General features: G+C 36.5%; 1 protein-coding gene across 2 annotated transcripts in view; it reads left to right on the plus strand.

The window, feature by feature from the left end:
* LOC128014592 (leucine-rich repeat and immunoglobulin-like domain-containing nogo receptor-interacting protein 1) overlaps positions 1–22,239 on the plus strand; it is an 83,636-nt gene that overhangs the window by 23,400 nt on the left and 37,997 nt on the right. Inside the window, exons 1-2 of one of the 2 annotated variants that reach the window (XM_052598274.1) lie at positions 553–762; positions 13,731–13,873. The gene's annotated coding sequence lies outside the window, so the exon portion shown is untranslated. Of the gene's footprint in view, positions 1–552; positions 763–13,730; positions 13,874–22,239 lie in introns of those variants that run through there. The other variant, XM_052598273.1, reaches the window with a different exon arrangement.

Here is a 22,239-nt window from a genome sequence, read left to right on the forward strand (position 1 = left end):
GAACTCAAGATCTGATTACTTTGACTCAGTGATCCAATGAGTGAATCATTGAGTCAATACGTTGAACTAAAGAGCTGATTACCTGTGAGTGAATTGAGTCAGTAAGTTGAACTTAAGAACCGATTACTTTGATTCAGTCAACCAATGAGTGAATCATTGATTCAATAAGTTGAACTCAAGAACTAAATACTTTGAGTCAGTGAATGAATCACTGAATCAGCAAATTAAACACAAGATCCAATTTGTGAACTAAAAATTCATGCTATTTTCTGAATCATGATTCTGAATTAATTGAATTCTGAATCTACTTCTCTCATGAAGAGCCATGGCAGATATCAGGGTTTTTCACGAATTATGACTTAAAGCATATTACTTCAGAAGTCTTGAGATTTATTTAGTACTCTTTAATAAATATAATATGTCAGTGATAATAAAAGTTGTATAAATTGGTGGTGAAACAGTTTGGTGGTTAAAAAGTGTTTAAATATCCCTCTTTCGTCTTTTATATTGCAGGTTTGAAACAACATTTTGGTTCACATGAATTTGTTTGTACAGTAATAAGCACAATTACTCATCTAAATATGCTTTCGCTTCTCTTGTGAGTGTTTGTGGAGTTGTTCTGTGTCTTTCTGGACTTTGAGAGCAGAGCGGTGTGTTCAGCATCGCGGCTTGTGATGAATGGATGTTCTGATTTGACGCAGACTCTGCAATCGCATTCCTGCTGCGGTAGTGTTGAAAGCCGCAGTTCTGAAGGACATTCAGGTGAAAAAATTACATTTCCCAGCTGTTCTCTCAGCTCTTCAGCCCTTCATTTTTATGCGTGCTTGAAAAACATGGTGTGTGGCTGGTACTTGTTCATGAAGTATATTTAAAAAGCATTTTAGAGGTGTTTTCCAGCTAACAGCCATCGAGCATAAAACAAGAGTCTCAAATCAAACTCTGCTCTGAATTACAGTTTTTAAAACACTTATATTTACCATTACAAACACACAAAAGCATTGTGCACAGTCCACTTATCAATTAAAAATATAACAGATATATAATAACAGATTATATTCTTTATTATTTTATACAATATTATTGGAATAACATCGGAATCGGCCGATAATGGCATTAAATCTAAATATCGCCATCTGCACGATATGAAAAATTATGTGATATCTCTTTCAGATAAGAGAAATAGATTAATGCTAGCCATAAGATCACATCAGCAGTGTGTCTCATTGTTGAAGCAAATTTTTGCCTGAATGATGGTGAGATTCACTGCGTTTAAACTGAGAATGCATGTACAAAATGACACGTTTGGTGTATGATAGAGTAAACGATAATAGCACATACAGCAGCGGAAGCCTCCCCCGTGTCCTAATGCCCGTTCTGTAAGGAGTTTTAATTTCTTAGAGGGCACTGTTGGCCTACTTCTAATAAAATGAAAGCAAAATACACATTTTTAGACTGTGTCTCTGATTAAATAAAGCAGTAATTCAGGCAATAAAATCATGAGTTTATTTTGATTTAAAGGTCAAAAGCTGTAGCTTACATAAAAAAAATCACTTGAATTATTTATATATATATGATTTATTCATTAATGTGTTTATTTAAGCAAATTATGAAATTATTGAATGAATTATCTCTAAAAAAAATTCAGTATATTTAGAAATCTTTTGCTTTAGACATTTACAAATGTTAGATCTTAAAATAAAATGTTTAAGGTTACCACTGCATCTTTCTAAGAGAGAAAAAAAATGCAGTGTCCGAATATAGTTTATTTATAGTTCTTTTCAAATGTTCAGTGTACTGTCATTATAAAAGAACTTCATTATTGTTTATTTAATTCTAACAAATGAGTTTTGTTTAAAAACTAACCAAAATGAAAAATAATTTGCTTAGAATTTCTTCACTGGAGAGATTTGTTTCCAAACAAAAGGAAATATATCGATATCTGCATAAGCTATGGGCTATAATGAATTTAAAAATATCGGCATATCGGATATCGGCAAAAATACAATATTGTGCATCCCTTATTATTACTATATAATTTATTTAATGATTACAGAAATATAATGAATTAAGTGACATACTTTCATTAGGTGGTTCTTAGAGGGACGTCCTCCAGGAACATCCTGATCCACCGGTCTGAGGATGTTAAGAGTGTTAAGAATGATAAATGAAGTCTTTTGTACATTCGAGGGTGCTAGAATGGCTGAATTCACAGTCTTTGGTGTGTCAGTCTCTTTGAATGGCAGCTCTTATCTCAGGGGGTGATGGCTGGACTGAGCTGTTATTTGCCCGCTGTCAGCGCTGCTGGCCCTTTACAGCCCACAATCCTCTGTCTTCACTTCCAGGGCATTGATAAGGCTATTCAAACAGCGAGGATTGACTCCTGAGCTTCTGCTCAAACACAGATTCAAATCATATCATGATCATATGAGTTATGAGATTCCTGTTGGTCTGACCTCAACTACAATTAAACGACAGTCATGGAGTGCATAACAGGTGATGCGTAATTTTAGTCTTTATAATTTTTTAAGTCTGCATAGCTACCAATTGCATGGGCTCGTGGTGAAAAAATTTTCTCTTTCATTCTCGATTAGCCTGATGAGTCGTTTCATTCTAACTGCTCATTCGACTGAAGGTAAGAGGAGAAAGCCGCTTCACTGCACTTTTAGCACGTTCTGCTGGTGAGTGGAGTTAAAGTCCTTCCACAAGCATTTTTATTCTTTATATTCATGATAAAAAACCTTCAGCAGCTCATGCCATCTGCTGCTGAGCACAACTCGCAAGCCCTCAGAATCGCTGGATTTGTGATAAAATATTTGCTGGCCTTATAAATCATTCAGATGGGGTGAATTTAAGGGTTTTTTAGTGTTCACAGGCGATCTGAAACTCAGAAAAGCCATTTCTGGGTGTGAGTGTGTGTGTTTGTGTGTGTGTGTGTGTGTGTGTGTGTGTGTGTGTGTGTGTGTGTTTGAATGTGGGTTCATCCAATACTCCAAACAGTATATGTCTGTGAACTCTAGAGTTCAAAATTAACCTTAAGTTAAATGTCTGAGAATTATTGTGTTTTAATTAGAGCATAATTTAATTTATTGAATTTAGATTTTAGAATATAGAGACGACTGTCTTGAGAATTCTAGAGTTCTAAAGGAAATTTATACTCGATCATTTGAGTTCAAAACTAATCAAGAGCCAATTGCCTGATACTTTTGTAGTTTTTTTGTAGGATTAATCATGTATTTAAGTGTTTTGTCTGAGAAATTGTTGAGGTTAGACTCAGTTGTAGAGTCAGTCATTTGAGAAATTGTAGGGTTCAGAGTGAATCTAGACTATTGATTGTGTATTCTAGAATTCAGAACAAAGGTAAGAGTCAATCGTTTGAGAAAAGTTTGAGTTCAGAGGGAACCCATACTTTGTCATTTGAGTATAGTGTTCAGAACAGATGTACCTGTATAAGATGTCACACTGAAGAAGCTGATCTGACTCACATGTTTTGGACGTGCCCCACACTTACTGTTTACTGGTCAACCATATTTGATACACGCTTTCAAATATGTAACATACAACTGAAGCCATGTGCTGAATTTTCTATATTTGGTGCTCCAACTGATGAATCAAATCTGACTCGAAGACAGCTAAACATTATTGCTTTTGCATCCTTATTGGCTCGCAGACGGGTGTTACTACATTGGAAATCTGCAAACCCACGTAAAGCATCGCATTGGCTTCTGCATTGATCTGATGTTATACCTACATTTGGAAAAGATTAAATATTCAATTAAACATTGCCATAAATATTCATATGTCTGGCAACCATTGGCGGTTTCTCCATTAGGGTGATTGGGCGACGCACCACCAAAGCACCACTGTTTTTGCTGCCTCTAAATAGTCAAATCAGCGTCGAGTCGCGTTCTGTGTAGTACCACCCCTTTTTGGGCGATTTTTGTCAAACTGTGAATCGCCCAGAGTGCTCATAGACTTCCATTCAATTATCTTTTTTTTTTTTCGAACTGCAGCCACTGCAATGCAATCTCATTTAGTTCTGGGAGGGCTAGCCCTAACGTGCTTTCGTCATCGTGCGTAACCTTAACTTGTGCAACAACTGGTGGGAACAGTGACATCCAATAATATTTAAAAACTATTTTTAATTTTAACAACAAGGAAAAATGTATAAACTACTTTAACATCTTTATCAAATGTGAAAAAAAAACAGAAAGACGGGGACAGCTATGCAAATTCAGTTGTCAACTGAACTTGATTAACATCACGGCGAACGTTAACTCTGCGTAGTTAACGTATATAAGGATAAATTGGCAATTAAAGAATTATGATAACCAAGACCAAATTTAAACATCAAACAAGTATCTACAAAGGGCGGGAAGTCGTATAAACAAGTATTTTCGAGGAAGTGGTATGAGCAGAGAAAAAGGCTAATAGGCTGCGAAGTAGCTGACGCTTTATTCTGCTAATTTACAGCTGCATTTTGTTGCATCGCAAGAGCATGACAGACATTGCATGGACAACTACTGGTGTCACCGAAATGCATCATCTCTCGGAGAAGGTGAAAAAACACGAAAGAGCAAAGATGCATATGGATAGTAGGGAGCAGTGTAATATAAGTGAGTAATTTAAGTAAGTAGTGTAATGTAAGTGAGGAATGTGATATAAATGAGCAGTAATATAAGCGAGTTGTGTAAACAGGGATTAATGTGACTTCAATTATTTCTTATTAAACTGAAATCGAAGTAAAACATTTTTTTTTTTGGAAACCCACGTCTTGGCATCAGTCTTCATTTGCTACTGCTGTTAACATGCATATAAAAACATAAGGAGAGCCAGAGACTGATTCCTAATGTCAGTTTATTTTTAATTAATATTATAGTAGTTCAGTTCCCTTTACATCTTTAACTAGCTGTTAATTTATCATGTGTATATATATATATATATATATATATATAAAGGGACCGATGTAGAATCAATTATTTGAGAAATTGAGATTAAAAGACTTTAATCATTTGAGTATAGGGTTCGTGCCAGATTTCAGAGTCGTTCTTTTTGTAAAATGAAGAGTTGAAAGTGAAAACTCTAAAGTCCAAAACAGATGTAGACTCAGTTGTTTGAGAAATTGCTCAAACATTGGTATTATATGCTTCAGAACAGATGTAGAGGCAATCTATTTATAAACTGAAGAGTTCAAAGTGATTCCAGACTCAGTTGTTAAAGTACAGGATTCAAAGCAGATGTATACCCAATCATTCGGAAAACTGATGTTTGAGTATTCTGAAATTCAGAACAGATGTAGACTTAAGCGTTTGATAAATTGAAAAGTTCAGAATGAATCCAGACTCAATCGTTTCGGTATTCTAAGGTTCAGAGCAGATGTATTCAGTCTTTTGAGAATCTGTAGAGTTCAAATTGAACTCCAGACTTAATTGTTAGAGTATAGGATTCAGAAAAGATTAAGAGTCAATAGTTTGAGAAATTGTGGTGCTTAAAATGAATCCAGATTCAGTCATATAAGTATTCTGAGATTCAGAACAGATGTAGATTCAATCGTTTAATAAATTGTAGCATTCAAAGTGAATACAGTCTCATTGGTTTAAGTATAGGATTCAGAACAGATGTAGAATCAGTTGTTTGGAAACATACAGTTTGATCATTCTGAGATACAGAACAGATGTAGACTTAAGCATTTGATAAATTGAAGAGTTCAGAATGCATCCAGGACTGTTTGAGTCTTCTAAGGTTCAGAGCAGATGTAGTCAGTCGTTTGAGAATCTGTTGAGTTTAAAGATAATCCAGACTCAATCATTAGAGTATAGGGTTGAAAACAGATGTAGAGTTGGTCATTTGAGAAATTGTAGCTTCCATACTCAATTGTGGCATATTTATGGGCTCAGAAGATATGTTACGTCAGCCATTTTAAAAATGAAAAATTAAGTTCACAATTCAGGTCATGTTCCTTAAATAATACAACTTTACTTTAGCATCTGAACTGTCTAGACCAGCAGCGGTAGCCTCGGCCTTGAATCTAAGTTTAGTCCCGATCAGCTCAAATGTTCTGCTCATCTGCGGTCAGCAGTGAAAGTTGTATCATCTGCACATCCAGATTTATGATGACTCAATATACACTCCAAACCACACACACTCTAAAGAAATTAAAACCATGTGACTGGACACTGAACTGGACCAGACAGCTTTGTCATGCATGTCTGGTTAAATAAAACTTCCTCCATCAGCATGCTGTGAACCAAGAGCAGTACTACACACAGTGCACTGATATGCTGTATGTTTCCCCTTTTGCCCTATGGCTTGAAGTAACAGGTTCCTCAAACCCTGATTGTACACTTTAAATCGAAGATCTTGTTATCCAGACGTCTGCTGTAGGGGGGCTTTATTCACAGTGGAAGATTTTGGAGGAGGTTTTGCCGTTTCAAAATCTTAGGTCATCAGATTACAAGCACTTTGTAAAGTTTTGGGGTATTCAGGCGCTTCCGTCTGTTCTGCCATCGTTGGCTTTAATGAATAAGTCATCAAGGCCAGTTGCCACTGAAAAACAGATACTTTTTAGGCTCTATACCATAAGAATTCTGAATTATAAGTTGGAAATTAATGTTGTGGTTATGTAAGGCTGTCTGTCATCAGGTGTCATGATATTCTGCCTGAACATCCTGCTAAATTTAGTCAAGAAGTGTCATGAACTGAAACAGTCGGTGTCTGGTTTGCTGATGCATGTCTACAGGTTTGATAAAATATCTCAACGACTTACAATACAAGTTCAAGCAGAAGCCCAGCTGAGTATTTGATTGCTACTGGTTGAAAAAGGCCATTTATACGCCAAAGAAAGCATTGATATAGCATTTGATGGATAGAGAATCATAAGATTCGCTTGAAATGCTGTGAAAGAGCCAGGTCAGGTTGAACTTAAGGAATTCAGTGAATTGGATTTCTGAAAGCACAATTGATTGTATCCGTCTGTCTGCAGTTCTCAGCGGATGCCTACAAATGTGTCATAGCAAACATTGAAAATCTGGTCGTGTACCGGATTGTAACTTTCACAAAAAATTAAATGACCACTGAAATTATACAGTGCATGGTTTCCAAAATTATTAGTATTAACACTAGTATTTTTCACCAGCTACCACTGTTAGTGTGTGTTTGTGTGATAGATAGATAGATCCTATTTCCGCCTCCTACATACAGGCTTTATTACAGTTGCACACAGATAAAATTGAGCTTTTGAAGGCCTCTGTATATCTGATATAAACAGCCACATAGAGTCCAATGTGACGCATCACATTCTTTCCACATTAAAAAACCCAGAACAAACTAAATTAAATCATCACTCATCGCTGGTGGTTGGAGTGCAAGTAATGGTTATTTCTCTTCCTGCTGTTGAGGATGTGTTTTGGGTGGGCTAGAGGGGGGTTTCGATTCATGTCTCCATCACATTAGAACTCATTACCGCTGCTTTACCACTACAGCATCAGGAAACTTTGTGTCTATTGTGTGCAGCTCTAGAGCAGAACTCCATCTTCCATCTCCTGTGTTAGTAAATGTGGTTGCATTCAGACTCTTGGTACACTCAAATGACCAGAAATCACTTCCATTCAGGAATAAACCTGAAGTATGATTACTGTAAGAATAGACAGGCGTGGTTTTGTGGATGTGAGATATTTTCAGATTATTCAGATATGTTTTTCATCTGAACACTGGGAGAGAAAATGTATTAAATGTGACACTGAAGAATTGTTTTAAAGCTGTAGTTTCAAATGTATTCAAACTGATACATTTATACTAAATAAAACATATTATATATTTTTCAGTGAATCCATCTGTCTGTCTGCCTATCTATCCGTCTATCTATCTATAACAACTTGGTTTTCATAGATGACACATGCTCCACAAATAAAGCTCTTGTATGAAAGCTCCCTTCTATATTAAAGAAATGGTGGAAAAACCGACTTTCTGAGTCATCTGTCTTCTCCTTAATAGATTCATCAGCAGTGTCATTTCAGTGGTGAGTTTGATCAAGTCTTATAGAAATATATTTCATGTAAAATGCTCTGACAGAATCTTTGGAAAGGTGTCACACACAATAAATGCCCTTTGAGAAAGTAAAATGTGGAGCTTCAAACAGACGAGCATGAGAGCACAGCACGGCTCCTGTCAGGGAGAAAGATTTCAGAGTTTTTAGGTAACAGTAGAGGATGTCATTTTTTTTTTTCCTGAACACGGCCACACTAAGGCAGGTTGTGGCAGGAGGGAGTTGAAGTCAGCTGTGAATAGAAATGTTTCTGCCCGGAGGAGGAGGACAAGAGGCCAGCAGGTTCTGGCTTCAGACATGCTGCTGTTGTTACTCACCCTTCCTTGACTCTTAACCCCGCCCACCATCCCCTGCTCTAGCTGTAAGCCCCGCCCATTACTCCACCCCAGTCATCTCATCCCTCCCTACCTCTGTTTCCATCACCTTGCTTCTGTTTGTTTATCCATTCAGATGGTTTGCAATAAATCACACATACTAAAACATACTAGAAAGTAAAGATTGCATACAAACTTTGATGTTGACTTTATAATGCATGAACAAAAACTTTTATTTTGGATGCAATTAATCATTTGACAGCACTAATATATACTGTATATATAAATATATTATTAATCTGTGTTATTTTAGTATTTTATATACTGTTATTTTAGAAATTGTGTGTTATTTTGTCATTTTTTATTAACTTTACATTAAATCTTTGGTTAGTTTTAATCTATTTTGTAGTTTTATTACCTTCAGTACTTCAAAAGTTAGAAGTCAAGATAATCTTCATCAAGATAAGACATCATTTCCTGTGGCTCCAGACTGGTTGGTCATATTTACAGCTCAGGTGATAGCCGAGCCATTGGGATAAATGAGAATCTAATAGTAAGCTACCCACACAGCCTGACAGCCCAATCAACACTCCGCTGCTTGTCTGTAAGCCCCGCCTCCATTCCCGCCCCATTCCATTCATGTGTGCCAGGCTCTGAAGGCCGCCTCGCCACACAGCTCACTGGCAAGATTAGACCCTATTGTATGGAGAGTGAGCCGGCAATAGGCCTGTCAGCTTTCTGGCGCCCAGGGAATAATTACGCTTGGACTGATAGATGGCCGTAACTGCGGAAGAAGAATGGAGTAATTCTCATATGCGCCCTACCGCAAAATGCCGGCGGCCATTAACTGGAATGATGGGGAATTAAATTCTCTGCAGTATTTTAACAGGATCTCATTTGCAGCGGAAAGCCGAAATATTGCGGCGTACCTCACAATTGTGTCATTCGATTTCAGCGGCCTTTGAATGGCACTCGGTGTGTGGTAATCACTCTACTGTGCGTGACACAGGGGACAGCTGGGGGACCAGACATGCTCATAAGGCTGTTGAGTAATTAAAAGAGATCCAGTCAAATAGATCAATGAGGATGTGGTGTGTTTACACTGGGTGTGTGTCTGTTTAAGAGGACAGTTCACCATAAGAATGAATATTCTGTCATTTACTTACTCTTATGTTGTTTCCTTTATGACCAAAAAGAGACTTTTAAGCTTGAAAAATGATGCAGAAGCATCATCAAAGTAATCTAATATGTTTCATGTATTATATTTAAAGGAATTACCTTACAATTAACCATCTACTCACCCTCAGGCCTTCTACATCGAAAACAGATTTGGAGAAGTGTAGCATTGTATCACTTGCTCACTAATGGATCCCCTGCAGTGGATGGGTGCCGTCAGAATAAGAGTCCAAACAGCTGATTAAAACACCACAAGAATCCATATGACTTCAGTCCATCAATTAACATCTTGTGAAGATAAAAGCTGCATGTTTGTAAGAAACAAATCCAGCATTAAGGTTTTTAATTAAGGTGTTTTAAATTTAAACTTTAGCCTCTGGACAAAATACCAGTACATAATCTATAATAATGCTTTTAAGTCAATCCCCTGTTGTCCTCTCATATCAAAGTCTGCCCACATATTCATTTAAAATGGTATTCGCTTGTTAGCGGTGCTTGATCCTTGGATATTTTTCTCTTGATTCAGATGAGATGATCTCTTTTCACAAGAGAAAGCAATAATATGGACAAAGGACTCATATTTAGCTGAAAGGGTTAAAGTTGAAAATGTCTGCATGGATATGTTTATTACAAACATGCAGCTTTTTGTTTCACAAGATGTTAACTGATGGACTGGAGTGGTGTGAATTACTTGTGGATTCTTGTGGGGTTTTTATCAGCTGTGTGGACTCTCTTTCTGACGGCACCCATTCACCTCAGAGCATCCATTGGTGTGTGATGTAATGCTACATTTCTCCAAATCTGTGAACAATAAAGAAACTACATCTTAGATGGCCTAATGGTAAGTAGATTTTCAGCAAATGTTTATTTTTGGGTGATATATTACTTAAGTCTTCGGAAGCCATACAGTTGTTTTGTGTGAGGAACAAACTATAATTTACCTTGTTTACAGAAAATCTTGACATTTGCTCTGTAGCATGACCTTTGGTCGTTGTATCTAAAAAGTAATTGGGCCACACATGCATTCTGACTAACAAGAACTCAAGAGCTTTAATTTCCAACTCCTAAAACATCTGATATCCTGATGAGTTTAATCGTCTCTGTGCCGACTGATCAGAGAGCATCTTCAGTCTATAAGAATGTTTATGACTTATCTCAGCATTAGATTAAACTCCTTTCCCATGAGGATTCGTGTCAAGTTGAGCAATAACTCAAAAGCTCATTAATTAGTCTTCCGTTTGATTGCTTTTCCAATATCCAGAGATCATGGTTTGGCTCTTAGAAAGCCACTCGACTTTTCGACACAGCAAACAAGTAAATTTAAGAGTCTGTAATTGCTTCTTTGATCTTATTGTGGGTCACAGGTTCATTTCCGTTTTTTTCCGTTTATTTGCTGTAAATGTCTTTGTGCAGAATTGTTTCTTTAAAAAGAAAGTATTTTATCAGACTCCAAGGGTTGAGCAAAACCTTTTTTTTTATTCGGACATTTAGCATGTATTTGAAATATATTTTGGCCGGGAAAAAAACATCGGAAGACTTTAATAATTTCACCTAATATTCTGGCTTTTGGAGTTTAAGAAGAGATCTCAAACTGTGCTCATATTAATTTTTGTAGCCCAGCAAATTAATAACTGAAAGCACACATACTTATAGAGGAAAATATAAGCCATAATGTTTCTTCCAAGCTGTGTTTATCCATCGTTTATCAGTCTTTTTCATCTTTCTGGCCTCCCATGTTGCCCCTGTAAACATGGTGCCAATGGGTATGTGCCCAAATGCCTATATGGTCAATTTAGTCCTGCTTTTGTTCTCTCAAACCCATTCAGGTTATTTTCATAGATGATTTAGTTGTAGACTCTGGCCTGCTCCCACAGTCTTCTGTTTGAATGCAGCATGCATTTTCATTAACTTTACTGTTATAGAGTGTTTTGTGCAACAGCTCTTTATTTATTAAGAAAAAAGCTATACTTCTCAGCATTACAATGAGATTTTCTTTCATTCACGTAGCTGAGAGTGAGCTACTGATACCCTGTTGAACTTAGTATGAATTTCCCAGTGCGCATTAATGGCGGATGACCTAGGAACTCTTGCTTGTGAAGCTAAATGGGTGTTTTAGTTTCACAAAAACCTCATTTAAACATTAAATTGTCATTTGGGAGAGCCATACCCCCTTGTGTAACTCTAGATAGATTTGCTAATCCATTTTTTATTCCGTGAAGTTAGTGGAGAACATAATGATATCTCGACAATTTGTAATAAACAAGTCTTGGCATTAGATAAATTCTGCACATTCAGGGCTATTAAAAATACCCACCGTGAAGGGAGCTGCAATACAGGAAGTAGCTTTGATGATTTGTGCTGGTGGTGGGATTCAGGTGGAGATAAAGCCACAGCGGGAAATGAAGGGTGGCTGAGATGGTCTCGCAGCACGTGTGCGACTTTTGTATTACGCAACTCGTGACCAATCAGAGAGGGGAAAACTCTAATCGTGTGGCCGAGAGGAGACAAAGCGACCCTCCCAGCGGAGCCAATCAGTAACAGTGCACTCTTACAGCAGAGCCAATCAAATGGAAGGGTTATGAATTGTAATACCACAGGTCTCATTTAAAATAGAGTGCTGTTAAACCTTGAGATACGGTCACATCTGCTGCAGCCAAGTGAGGATACATGTAATGGAGCTTAATTTAAAATATATGCGTTAATAAAGGCTTGATGCTTAAATATTTCATGGGGGACTTCATTATGACTGCTTTCTCAACAGCAAAAAAGATTGTTTTGGGTCATCATGAAGTTGCTAATTTGCTCTAAGGAGTTTTAACACAGTTGCTAGGTGGTCTGTGTGGTTGCTAAGGCATTAAACTCTGTGACATTCTGCTCACTAGATATGGTTCGAGAATTTGATTGTAAGTCTATGGGATTGTAACGTTTTATCATCAAATGCAAGTCATTATGTGGGTGTTTCTTCAACGTGGGTCCTGAATTTTATTAAAAAGAAAAAAAAAACTGATTTTGTTTTGTGTTGTTTTACTCTCAGATATTAGATCTTGAATGTAATCATTTATACTTTTTTTTTAACAATGAATCAGATTAAAATATAAATTTCTACGTTTAGAACTTTGATACTGTACATCTAAATAAAAAAATCCTCACGAATGTCCCTCATTTGTCATTTTCACAACAACCAATACCCCCCCCATTTCCCCCCCATTGTGTTTAATTTCAGTCACACTGTAATTTTGTCCAAAATATTATTTAATCCTGTGAAATCCTGTGGCAAAGACATCATTCGTTTTGTTCCAAAAATGTTTCAAATGCATTTACACCACAAAATGCTTTAAAAAAAATATATGTAATTTGAGATTTGATGGAAATACCACTGTGGTTAAATTAAATATTTTTGAATTTGTCTTAAAAGTCCACCGCAACAAATATGTTCATAGTTGAAGAAAAGCCCATATCCAATAAATACAGAGTTCTGGCATGAAACTCTAGATGGCGCAGTCTGATAGGTCCAACTCTGTCTGACCTAATGACATCATTACTACATGGCACAGCTGATTGGTTCGCTCCTGTATCAGTAGCCAATGAGCTCGCTGCTAGACTAGATTATGACTAGAGCTTGCCATAGCAGGAAACCCTCCACCTTCCCCAGCTCCACATGTATAGATCTGCTACGAGGTGATTCATGTATGCTATATGGGGGTTATTTCAGGTACATTCAACAGTTTATGCAGCAGCAATATTTCTTACATGCTCACAGCAGCATGTTGTGGCTGTAACTGGCAGTAGCAAGTCTTTGTACTTACTCTGCCGCAGCAGCAGCGTAGCAGATCTATTCCGCCAAGACCAAAAAATTTACATTCTCATGTACATTACCATGCCAATCCCTCCAAGAGCTGTCATAACAGAAGTTCTGTCATGAACTTAGGAAAGTTCACCTTTAATTTGAGATATCATTCATTTCTGAAGCATGCAGGGTAAGATATGTTTCAAATTTCAGTAGTTACTATTGGCGTTTCTTCAAATCCTTAACCCTCAGTTTGAGTAATAGTACCAATAGTGATGGTTATTAGCAAGCGTGGCTAATAAATGTAATATATTTTCTAAGATAATTAAATCCAATGAAATAGACACAAATGACGACATACTGTAGCATAAATCCTGACATACTGTCTTCTGCTTTGTTTATCTCATTGCAGTTTCATCTGTTCTGGGATTTTCCACTGAGGAGACATTAAGACAGGGGAATGTGGACGTGGGAGAGAACGTGTCTCCGTCTCCTGCATGATTCCCTGTGAACCAGCAGCCTCCATCCTAAAGAGCAGAGAAGCGTTTACTGCCCGTGAGTACAACTCAGCCTCTCCTACAGTGCGAGTGATTTGTGTTTCTGTGATGTTATGTAAGTGCTGGCACAGTATTTTTCCTCAGTATACTGCCGTCTCCTGCAGCTACACTTTAAATCATATTAAAGTCAATGTGCCAGAAAAGAAATAGAGTTGATTTCGAAATAAAAGAGATGCCGCATTGACGGTCTGTGAGAGAGGTGAGTGATGTCAGCATATCTGACAGACAGCAGCTCTCGTAGGAGTTTACAGGGGTCCGTCTGAAGCATTCAGGGCCACCAGGAGACGTCCAAATGTGTCCGGACCCACAAACCCAGCCGGAGCAGAACAAACACACCCACTGACACGTATCAGCTTCAGATGACACCCCCACGGGTCATTTGCACACTGCCTGTCAAGCTGTAATCTGATTGGCTGTTTTTATGTAATTCATGGTACAGGGTTTTATTGGTTTGTCCTGTTTACAAGTTACCGGGTGGCTAAAATTACCATTTCTGAGGAAAGGTTTACGTTTTTTTCAGTTTTGAATTCTAGACAGCTTTGTTGATGGTTAAGAAGTCAATTTTGTACTTAATTTGTGTGTTCTGTTCAGTTTAAAGAGTCTATCATTAAATGTGGTATACATATATCGACATTATATCAGCCAACCTCATATTGTCAGCCATTGAAAAACCCATTTCGGTTAACTGCTAATCTCATTACATGTTTCTTTTCTAGTCTAAAACTAAACATGTTATACAATTAAAATTTCTCATCCATTAATGCTTTAAGTATAAAATTAAACAACTCAAAATGTAGCATAGATTCCAATTAAAACTGGATTTAACCACATTTAATATTTTCAATTTCTCCTTTGTAGCTGCAGTCAAGGAGGAGAATGACCTTGTAATCACATTCATATTTTGCAATTAATTGTGGAAAGTTTATATTTTCTAGTAAATTTGCGTACCTTCCAGTACAGAAAGGTTACCTCTCAATTTAAAATTGCGACAAAACCCGAATTATATTGTAGATGCTATGACGCATTTCATACTGGATGTAATTACGAAGCGGATGTAATGCTAATCGCTTTATATGGTAATTCTCTTTTTGAGAAAACAAAGAGTTTATTATGAGACTAAATGTTTTTGTACATTAATGTTTTAAGACAAAACAGCCTAAATTGTAGCATAGATGCCTAGTACACTGTGTGTACTTCCCTGATTAGTTATTAGTGAGGAGCAATAAGCAACAGCCAAAAAAAATTGTGAGAAACACAAAATTAGACACACTTTGTAGTTTTTTGGTGGATTGTGAAAGGTTTTCGTATTAGTAAGTTTGTATGAAAATTAATTTTGTCATTGTACCTGTAGACACTGCAGTTCATATTTTACGATTACTTAGTGAAAGTGTGTGCTCATATGACAGAAAACAACACAAATGACTTTGGAGCCTGAATGAGCTGCTTTGTGGACTAGTATTTATGCTTATAGTCCAAAAAGTCTGGCTATGCAAGGCTGTTTGAGTTTTATTTGATGGACTCTGAGTCTTTTAGGCCCAACATGCTGTAATGGCTATTTCCATGTAATTGCACTGTAAAAAATAATTCAGTGGCTTAGTAAATTTCACAAAAATAAAGAGCTATATTAACTTAATAAAATCTTTTGAAATCATTTAAGTGATATTTTGAGTGGGTCAGATTAAAAATAATAATTAAAAATCCAACCAATCATTTCTCAAAAATTTACATATATTATTTAAGTTTATGTAATGAAAATAAATAAGTATTTAACTAACTAATTATATTTTTAATATACCTTCAATATTTCTGGTGAATTCTAATAGAAATATTTGATAATTATTTACTTGTACTGATCTGTTTTAGAAACTAAAATTATTAAGTATTTCCTACCAATTTTCCTAAATAAAGTTCCAGCTTAATAAATGAAAGTTTAAATAAATTGAGTAAATTTCGCGGCTAAAGTGATCACGTGTGCAGCTCCGCAGGAAAAAAAAAAAAAATCTGCTTTCCTCAGCAGCGACGTCGACTAGCCATACACCTCACAGCTCCTGGTAAGTAACGTTAGTCAGCTAATCCTACTTACGTTTGTAACACTTTATTAAAAAGTTAATAATTATTAAGCATTTCCTAACAATTGTCTTTGTATTTTACGTCATATTCAACAAGTTTCGTAGCTTAATCGAAGTCACCTGAAGGACGGCTTTCCTCAGCAACGGCAAGGCCCGCACTCCTCTCATATTGTGGTACGTTATGTAATTTATCCAGCTAGTTAATACTAATTATGTTTGTAATGTTTAATTCAGAAGTTAATTATTAAGGATTTCCTAATAATTGTGTTTGTATTTTGCGTCATCTTAAGAAGTTTAACAAGTTTCGCGGCTCAAGCAAGAGGCACCTATCACTGAAGGACTGCTTTTCTCAGCTACGACGTGAACAGCATCACTCGAATTTCCTGTAAGTAACGTAGTCATTTTATAACTATGTATATTTGCAATGATGTATTCAAAAGTTGATTAAACATTGACCGTGTGTACGTGTACATAACAGTGTAGTTTTCTAAGTTAGTTAGTGGGGCAGCCATATGTATGTTAGGGTTTTTTTTTTTTTTTGGAGTGGGTTAACGTTCGTACTATTTGGATCACCGTTTATTTCAACCGCCATTTGAAAGTCTAACGATAAGTGTAACCGTGGTCCAGCAACTATACATGCCCAATGGAAAACGATTTTGTACAGGTTCCCCTTTGGGGTCAGTGGCTTGTCAAAAGGGAACACATCATTTATGAACTTTCAAATGACAACATTCTGTCTTGTAAAAAGCTGTCACGTTTTTGTAAAACATCATAATTACTACATGAACTCAGGTATGAGCTCTTAAATCACCACTACAAATACTCCATGCAAAAGTATTTAAAATGGCGTGGACATAACATAGACTGGTGCGTTTTAATCAGCTCCCACTATATGCTCCGTTGTAAAATCATTCTAGTACACTGAAACTTATGACATACAATATCGGTCAAAAGTTTGAAAACATTAAGCTTTTTAATGTAACAAATCCAGACCTGGTGGGTATTGAAGGACAGCCGAGGCTGGGTGAGGGGTACGTTGTTTTAATTGAGTGAACTTACTAAATTTCTTAAGAGTGTGTTTAAATATATTCATTTTGATTTGAATTAAGTAATATTTTTGTTCCCTGAAACAGATCAGTTTAATTTTCCATCCTTAAATAGTTTGATAGAAATTTCACAAATATATTATGTGTATTATAAATGAACAATTTGTTAGTCAAATACTAAATTGTTTTAGTGGAAAAAATAAAATATAACTGTACATTTTAGATAAAATAAACTGTTGTATTTTTAGTCAGTTAATATGTTTACATTTATGCATTTGGCAGACGCTTTTTTCCAAAGCAACTTACATTATTTCCTCAATAAAAGCCTATAGCATTGATTTACAGCATAGAAGCTCGCAGTTGGTCTCTTTTCATTTTTCTTTTAGGGTTATTGTTAAAAATAAATGTCCCTATGTAGAAAATTAACCTGTCTTGTTGTTAAGAAGAATGCTGTTAATTTTTGCAACTCCTCCCCCTAGTAAACTTTGTTTGAGATTTTACCTATCATATGGTCCAACAGAATGTTTGCTTCTTCAGGTGCTATTTGTTTTGTGTATTTGTCACTTTCTTGTAACATTCAGGTTAGAGTTGTTCCGATTCCGATACTAGTATCGGAAATATCTCCGATACCACAACAAATTCTGGCATCGGCATCGGCGAGTACATGAACCCATATACCGATCCGATACCATTTTCTTAAAAAAGACCTAGTTATGACCGCAAGCTTTGCCTAACCGCTGCACGGTTCTTCTTCGCTGCTCAAAATGCATTGAAAACACAGGAAGTTGTGCTGTGTTGCCACAAGCAACCCCTGTTTAGAGCAGCGAAGAAGAAATGAAAACGCGTTAGCAGCCCTTATCTATATATGACTGGATCACTCATCACATTCTAAACTGCCAAAAGACAGTGAAGCCGCTACTATATTATAGATCAGTGGTTAGCAGTATGTCTCTGTAGTACCGGTAGTTACAGACTCTCGAGTATATTCAGTACCGGCAACTGCGTTCAGTCGCTTCCGTGTAAGTCAAAACGCAGGGCTCCAGACAGTAGCCGAATATATACTAGTGTCTGTGAATATTAAACTGCAAAATACTATTTAAATATTACTCCCGCAAAATCTACATCTCTGTGGGTGACTGGCACAGATGCGCGAGAGCTCGCTGTTTTGTAGTCTCTGCTGTGTGTCATGAGGACACGAACGCATAAACCGTCACTTCATGAGAATTTACCGTTTCATTTGAGAATACTGTCATATCATAAACACAGACACTCAAAGATCTTCATGGCAGCCCATTAAAATAAATGTTTGGTTTACATGAGTAAATTGACAATATATAAAGCTACTGTTGTAGCCTACAGTAATAATAATACATCTCTATAATAATAATAATTATGCCTAGATGGTTGCTTGTTTTTTACTTGTTTTTTACTTGTTAGAGATTATCTGATTAATAGATCTTTTTTTATATTCCTAGACTTATTTGTTGCAGTTTTTTTATACAGTTATATTGTAAAACTTAAATACCTTTTTTAGTTTGCGGTGTTAGATTTTTGGCTGCATTTGAAGTTCTTTTTTGCATAAGAAAATAAATAATACTGTCAAATTCATGTTAGATAATAAAAATACTGTAATAAATACAGTAGTTCACCATGTATTTGTTCATGTTTTATTGAGGGATCTGTCTGAAGCACACCATAAAAAAATTCTAGCAATTTACACAGGGCTAGTAGTATATACAGCTGTATATACAGATATACACCCAGGTATCGGATCAGTACTCGGTATCGGCCGATACCCTGAGCCCAGGTATCGGAATCGGTATCGGGAAGAGAAAAAGGGTATCGGAACATCTCTAATTCAGGTTTGAATGTTAGCTCTAACCAGTTATCTTTAAAATTTGCCTGTAGGGTTCAGCTGATCTACCCATCTTCGTACAAGCAGAGTTGGCAGAGGAGGTCATAAAAATCTACATCCTTCGGGACAATGATGGGGCAGTCAGCGACGTAATCTTGGGAATCACAGCAGAGCCTGCTGCCATCTTTTGGGAGTCACATTGGATTTGAGATATCCCAAGACCCACAAATACAGGTCCTTCTCCAAAAATTAGCATATTGTGATAAAGTTCATTATTTTCCTTAATGTAATGATAAAAATTAAACTTTCATATATTTTAGATTCATTGCACACCAACTGAAATATTTCAGGTCTTTTATTGTTTAAATACTGATGCTTTTGGCATACAGCTCATGAAAACCCCAAACTCCTATCTCAAAAAATTAGCTTATTTCATCTGACCAATAAAAGAAAAGTGTTTTTAATACAAAAAAAAGTCAACCTTCAAATAATTATGTTCAGTTATGCACTCAATACTTGGTCGGGAATCCTGCAGAAATGACTGCTTCAGTGTGGCGTGGCATGGAGGCAATCAGCCTGTGGCACTGCTGAGGTGTTATGGAGGCCCAGGATGCCTTGATAGCGGCCTTAAACTCATCCAGAGTGTTGGATCTTGCGTCTCTCAACTTTCTCTTCACAATATCCCACAGATTCACTATGGGGTTCAGGTCAGGAGAGTTGGCAGGCCAATTGAGCACAGTAATACCATGGTCCGTAAACCATTTACCAGTGGTTTTGGCACTGTGAGCAGGTGCCAGGTCGTGCTAAAAAACGAAATCATCTCCATAAAGCTTTTCAGCAGATGGAAGCATGAAGTGCTCCAAAATCTCCTGATAACTAGCTGCATTGACCCTGCCCTTGATAAAACACAGTGGACCAACACCAGCAGCTGACATGGCACCCCAGACCATCACTGACTGTGGGTACTTGACACTGGACTTCAGGCATTTTGGCATTTCCTTCTCCAAAGTCTTCCTCCAGACTTTGGCACCTTGATTTCCGAATGACATGCAAAATTTGCTATCATCCGAAAAAAGTACTTAGGACCACTGAGCAACAGTCCAGTGGTGCTTCTCTGTAGCCGATTTCATGCACGGCTGTGCACGGTGGCTCTGGATGTTTCTGCTCCAGACTCAGTCCACTGCTTCCGCAGGTCCCCCAAGGTCTGGAATCGGTCCTTCTCCACAATCTTCCTCAGGGTCCGGTCACCTCTTCTCGTTGTGCAGTGTTTTTTGCCACACTTTTTCCTTCCCACAGACTTCCCACTGAGGTGCCTTGATACAGCACTCTAGGAACAGCCTATTCATTGAGAAATTTCTTTCTGTGTCTTACCCTCTCGCTTGAGGGTGTCAATGATGGCCTTCTGGACAGCAGTCAGGTCGGCAGTCTTACCCATGATTGTGGTTTTGAGTAATGAACCAGGCTGGGAGTTTTTAAAAGCCTCAGGAATCTTTTGCAGGTGTTTAGAGTTAATTAGTTGATTCAGATGATTAGGTTAATAGCTCGTTTAGACACCCTTTTCATGATATGCTAATTTTTTGAGATAGGAATTTTGGGTTTTCATTAAATGTATGCCAAAATCATCAGTATTAAAACAATAAAAGACCTGAAATATTTCAGTTGGTGTGCAATGAATCTAAAATATATGAAAGTTTAATTTTTATCATTACATTACGGAAAATAATGAACTTCATCACAATATGCTAATTTTTTGAGAAGGACCTGTACTCACTTAAGTTGTTCCAAAAACTGTTTCTTGAGCTGGATCCTCCAAAACTCTGTTAATGTTCAGAGGTTAAAAAATTATCTTCTTGCATAGTAGTGATTCATGATCATCCCACAGAATGGGTATTCCTGATGGAAGTGTTTCTGTTATCGGATTAATTCTGTTGAAGGGATAGTTCACCCAAAAAGATGATTTTGTCATAATTTACTCTCCCTCAATTTGTCCCAAACCTGTACGAGTTTCTTTCTTCTGTTGAACACAAAAGATATTTTAAGTGAAGTGACGTGACATTCAGCCAAGTATTAAAGAGTGTTGGTTAACGCAGTTAAAGGCTGCCATTGACTTTGCATAGTATACTTTTTTTTTTTCCTACCATGGAAGTCAATGGCAACTTTCAACTATCTGTTAACCAACATTCATTAAAATATATTTTGTGTTCAACACAAGAAAGAAATTCGTACAGATTTGGGACAACCCGGGGGGAGGGGGCGAGTACATTATGACAACATCATCTTTTTGGGTGAACTATCCCTTTAATATTGATGTAAGTGTTGCTTTTATTTTTTTTATGGTTTAATGTTGAGTGTGACTGCAAATGGACACCAGGAACAAAGTAAGATGTCATTTCTCTTATGGCTATCGTATTTTACATGTAATCTACTTGAATACTAAGATGGATGAAATGTTTCATAAGGTTTAATCATTTCCCTTATGGCTACTTTACAGTTTTAATTTTTGCAATTTACTGGAATATTAAAATGGATAAGATGTTTCAAAGGTTGATTTTAGACTTTGTCTTATGTTTAATTGAGAAATAAATTTTCAATAAAAAAATGTGTTTCTTTCTTTATTTGGTTTTATTATATTAATTATAAAGGGTAAATAGTGTAAAAAAAAAAAAAGTGAATGCAACATTTTGATAATTTATAGTCCAATATTAAGTTAAATTCACTTTTACATGTAGTAAACGTAGCACATTTTTTTGGTTAAATTTCATCCAATATTTCAATTATATCTACTCAATATTTTTTGTTTATTTTACATAGAATTACAGTTGTGGTGTTTTATAATTTTGATTATATCTAATTAATTTTATTTCTCATATAAAGTAATTCAGTTATTCAGATTTACTTAATTTTTTTACTGACAATTACTCAATTTAAACAGTATATTTAATTGATTTCACAGCTTTAAAATTTACTCAATTTTTTTGAGTGTAAAAATGTTTCACCAAAAAAATTGAGTAAATAATAGTTAAACTTTTTACAGTGTGGTTGAAAAACAGTTTGCTTTACGCTGGGCTGTTTTTGCACCTCCGTAGCTGGTAGAAACCATGAAGTAAAAAGGATCCGTCCAAAACAGCAGTATAAATGAACCTTGTATTATTTTGGTTTGTCATATTGAATGATAGCGTATGAAAACCAACCCGAAAGCCAGTTTTTGAAAGCCATATCTGTTTAGAAACATTACAGCCCTGCCTCTCTTTCTCTCTCTCTTTTCCTCGTCTTGCTTCTGTTCTCCATCATTTATCGTGACTGTGCGGAGAGGAAACCAGGCTGCAGTAAAGCTGACGGACGGTATTTCGCATGACTGAAGACAAACGACACGCTAGATTCTGCATGTATGATT

The sequence above is a fragment of the Carassius gibelio genome, chromosome B25, assembly GCF_023724105.1.
Source record: "Carassius gibelio isolate Cgi1373 ecotype wild population from Czech Republic chromosome B25, carGib1.2-hapl.c, whole genome shotgun sequence".
Lineage (NCBI taxonomy): Eukaryota > Metazoa > Chordata > Actinopteri > Cypriniformes > Cyprinidae > Carassius > Carassius gibelio.